Source organism: Meleagris gallopavo, chromosome 1, assembly GCF_000146605.3.
Source record: "Meleagris gallopavo isolate NT-WF06-2002-E0010 breed Aviagen turkey brand Nicholas breeding stock chromosome 1, Turkey_5.1, whole genome shotgun sequence".
In the NCBI taxonomy this organism is placed as follows: domain Eukaryota; kingdom Metazoa; phylum Chordata; class Aves; order Galliformes; family Phasianidae; genus Meleagris; species Meleagris gallopavo.
This window is the reverse complement of record NC_015011.2, coordinates 130,661,125-130,666,124: the sequence shown is the minus strand read 5'-3', so window position 1 is coordinate 130,666,124 and position 5,000 is coordinate 130,661,125.

Sequence of the window (5,000 nt, the reverse complement as noted above, 5' to 3'; positions counted from 1 at the left end):
AAGAAGAGGGTTTAAGGAAAGTTCTTTGAACTAGAGGTCTCAGTGCACTGGATTAAGGCAAGAAGCAAGGAGGCCTTTGAAGTTTGTTAAGAGGTTTTGGAGAAGAAAAAAGTTGGGTGGCAAATGGGAGCTGGTAACATCAAAAGCATTTAGCACCATTCCTCACCTGCTTGTATTCAGGGCAGGGACCACAGGATGGAAGCATCAGTTGTCTACAGTTTAAATGACCTGTTTGGGGCTCTATTTGTTTTGATCTGAAACTGTACCAAGTGTATGAGTACACACATTAGGGTTGATGCACCAGAACTTATGAAAGTTACACATACCCAAGCAAATGCACATGCATGTGTATTGCACATACAGGTATACACAATCACTGAGTTCGATATAGTAATTGAACAGTCAGGTTTTTTTCTACTAAATATCGATTATTGATACTTTGTTAATTACATGTGTCCTAGCATATTAGTAGTCACTTACAACTGATATTACTGATCCTATATTTGATTACAAGACTTATTAGAAGCAGGGTTTTCTAAACAAATACAAATTCATAAAAATGTATATATATATATATATGCATATATATATATAAATGGTATTCTTACATGTATGCAATATATATATGTATAGACTAGGCAACAACTCAAAGAGTAGGACCATCTTCAGGGCAAATTTATAGAAAGACCTACAGAAAGAAGACACAAGTCCCTTACAGATGCCTAGGCCATAATCACAAGTGGCAGAAACCTTTGCATGAACTGGCAATACAACGTGAGTGATAAATTAGCACGCTCTCATCTTTTCAACACTGAATGGCAAGGATGCAACTTCACAAGCAGAGCACGGCTCACACTCCAGCAATGCAAACATCCTGGAAAACTGCCCTAGCAGAGGCAGAGGATTGCCTGGGAGCCAGGGCAACCTCTGAGGGCTGTGGAGTCAGTGATGTCGTTCTGCTCCACACCCCACTGCAGGGCCCATGGCCAGAGCATATGTGCTGGGAATCCCTCAGCGGCACAAAAGCACCTCGGAGGCTGTTACAAGCCAGTGGAGCTTGGAGCAGCCTTGAGGTGTTCTAAATTATACAGACAAGCCTCTGTTAGCCCTGGAACTCAGAGAGGGCAAAGGTGGGGGAAAGCCACTTTTGTCCACTTCCTCAGCATCTGTCATTTACACCACTGAAGTCAATGGGTCAAATTCACATCTCATGTGATCTGAATGTAGCCAGTGATTCTGGGATGAATTTGGCTCTGTATCTGTATCCTCTTAGTACCAGGAGAATGCTACAAATTAAACCACAGATGTCTTGTCACAAACTTGATGATGCACTTAAGCCATTTGCTCTTAGGGGGTGGCAATTGCCTTTTTTATTCTCTGTGTCTACAGAACCAGGTAGAAAATGACTTCTACCACTGTAAATGATCCTTCTAGTCAAACATGTAGTGCTAACAACAAACAGATCTTTATGCTTCTAATTTGGGTGGCACAATAACAGGAAGAAATTTCAGAGTGGCAACAGTTTGAAAATCACAGCTAACTGACTTACAGTTCAAAAATAATAAGAAAAAATGACTTTTTTTTTTCTAGCTCAGGAATTGCCAGGGTCTGTAGTTTTGTATATTTTCCCCTTTTCAATTTCATGTAAAAAATTAAATGGAAAACAAGATGTGCCTTCAAATAAATGTCAAGCATCTGAAGTCTTTCACACCTCTCAACCCAGCCCCTCAAGACTGTGTTTGATCAGCACCTTTTCTCCTCCCCTGCTCTCCATTTCTTTTATTTCTTAGCTGTGTACAATTAAAAGATGATAGGAAATCAAACGTAGCTAAAACAAAAATCCAGACAGAAAAAAAATGGCATTTTATTTGTGAAGGCTCTGGAGAGATAATAACAAAATAAATTTTAAAAATAGTAATAAATTAAAAAAAAAAAAGACAAAGGAAGGGCCTGCAACTTCAGGCGAGATTTCTTACCTAAGCCTTGGCCTTCTCTGGGCTCATCTGGGCTCCCTCCAAAATCTGAAATCTTCCTTTCTCTCTAAGAGAGGTAGGTTAACTCTCCCTTTGGGCATGGATGTCCCTTCTCTTTCTCTACAGAGGAAGCTTGAACAATTCAGTTTGGGCAACATATTTTGAAACAGTTAAGGCTGGGAAGAGGAGTGCTTCTCCTAGCAAATTTAAGGGACAGAGGTCATAATGCTGACAGAGGCACCATTAAGAGGCATTATGTGGTTTTCTACTTATTCCTATTTCTTAATGGCTGATAAAAATTATAGCTTTCTCTTAGAAGAACATCCTATAGTCATATACGACGTAAACTATCACCAGATAAAGCAGAGGAAAGCATGTTCTTCATGTTGTAGTTTCATAAATCACTTTTCAGTGTTATAGACACAAGGTTCACATTTGCCCACAGATCTACACACTATTTTCAAATAATAATAATAATAATAATCATAATCATAGAACTACACAAAGCAGGGAAGCCTTCTTGAACAGTAATAATGATTGTTCCATCTTAAATTTGTGTGTATGTACCCAGAAATATTTGTGGTGTGCAGCCTGCTGTTTCTGCACCTCCACTTCCTTCTCTTTCTCTTCCTGTTCTATCACTACACATTGTCCCATTGTCCTTTCCTCCAAGCAAGAAGGGAACCATTGTGATCTTCAGCATCCCTATAAATAGCATATACAGCACCTGAAGAGGGTTTCTTTCTCATGCACTGAAGCTGATCTGGATGAGTTACGGTAAATGTAGATGTTGGTTTGCAGGATATTATGTCACTGAATTCTAAGTTTGTCTGGTCAGCATATTTAACTCACATTTAAACTTCTCATCTACTAGCTGAATTCTTTGGAAGCTGACTACTGAAAACTGTTTAAAGTTTTGAGTTTTCTAGGAGACCATAGGGAAGCCAGACCCACATGCAAGTCTTACAGAAGTGCTAGTTTTTCCACCTTATACTAATCCAAAACTTGAGATACGTAAAATTCTCAGACTTCAATATCACAAAGTCACTTTACTTATCACAGCAAATTCTACTTACCTTAGGCAAAAGAGTGATGTAGATCATTATTTAACTGTACAAATTAATTCACAGAATGTCTAAAAGATGCCCAAGCCCATCCATATACCATTGTTTTTCAGTGAGGCTTTCTACAATTACATCTGTTAACAAATGTAGCAAATTCAATTAAAATTTAACTGGCAGTGCATGGAAGCAAAGCAAGTTCACTTTTATTATGTCAAACACCTTATTTTATGCCATGCATGTTAAAGTTTGCCAATCCTTAAGGCCTGCAACTGCAACATTTTAACTGATATCTGGAGGCTTGTAATTGTATGTGTGCACATCAATTATGGATTGGATTCAGCATTTTCAGATAACTTCACCAATCACAAAGAGAGCCCAGTGGTCTCCTGGCATTTTCGGAGCAGTTTGATTACAGGTGTAATACATACAGCCTTGTTAGCTCTCAGTGATGAGGGATTCCCCTCCCTGCTGAGCTCTAGCTGAGGCACTGACCATTGCTTTTCACTAACAATTTCTGTCTGCTCCCAAGAGATGTTTTAATGAGCCCCTCCGACATGGCCAAAGGCAAGAAATGTTCTCTGGGCCAGTGAGGTGAAGAGCCAAAGCTTAGCCTACTAGGCAAGCAATAATTAATAAGGCGTTTTTTTTGATTCATCTCAATTCATTAACAAAGTTACTTTTTTTTTTTTTTAATTACTGCTAAGCAACACAACGTTAAGTCTGTCACATTACTCACAAGTATTGAATGAAAAACTTGTGCCAAGGTACGTAAAAAAAAAAAAAATTAATTTATGACAAAAATAAATGAATTTAGAATACTAATTGGGAGAAAGCAACTGACAGATACACTGAAAGATTGATTTTAGGGGAAACGGAGAAATCTGTTTTCTGTTTATTTTAAGGACAGGGAATGAATACTGATTAGAAATGTATAGCCAGTTAGGTTAGTGCAGCATTTGGTTAGGCCACTACAGGATGCTAGGTTTGTCTTGCAGTTTGTGGCTCTCCGCTATGCAGGCAGAGTGGCAGTGGGGGCTGTAATCTGTTGGATTTAATAGCAAAGGTTGCTTCAGACCTTAAATGACAATCTTTAAGGTCCCTTCCAACCCAAGGCATTCTATGATTAAACTGCATTGCCCCGAGATTGTCAGAACATACACAGTGGTCCTTTCCATAGGAAGCAATGTTGCTTATTACTAACAGTATCTGCTTTACAGTAGGCCAAACTTCCACTGGAATATTCAAAATAAACTGCCTGGAGCTTGTTAAGAGATCCTCCCTGTTTTTGTTTTCATTAAAGCAAGACCTTGAGGGAGACAATTGAGTTTGATGAGTTGTTCGATATTTCGCTCCGTGCCTCCTTTCCCGACACTGAGGATAAAGAGAAAGGCATTGCCAGGGAGAGGAGCAAAAAGAAATATTAGTTAAAAAAGAGTTCATCAAAACGGCGGCTCTTTAGGGATACGGAAGGGGCATCAATCACTTCTGTGGGCACATTAAGCTGTTACATATTATAGCCATCTCGGTTTAAGTGGTGTAAGGCTCATCTCATTTGCATTTGTTGTGTTACAATCTTGCTGCAGGCCTGTCTCCACAGTGAATAAGGTGGCTGTGCAAGGCAGCTTGTGGCTGGCATAAAGGATATGTCAGAGTCAAGCTGCTTCACTAATCAGCTTTGCTGGGGCAGATACATGATAGTCTATGTGAAGAAATTTAGATAATAGTATACAGCATCCACTGGAACTGTATCTAGTGTATATAGGGCTTTAGACTAACTTCTAATCCTTCATGGAGAATTTGTAAATACTGCAGCGATGTTCTAGTGACCTCTAAAGGCAGCTGCTCTGAGCCGTGTAGCACGTTTTGTTAAACCTCACGCTTTGTAAGACGCATAATGCCGATGTCTTTAGAGGCTCGACGCGGGGAATTCTCCCCCGCATGCCCTGTGTTATCCCCCCCCCTC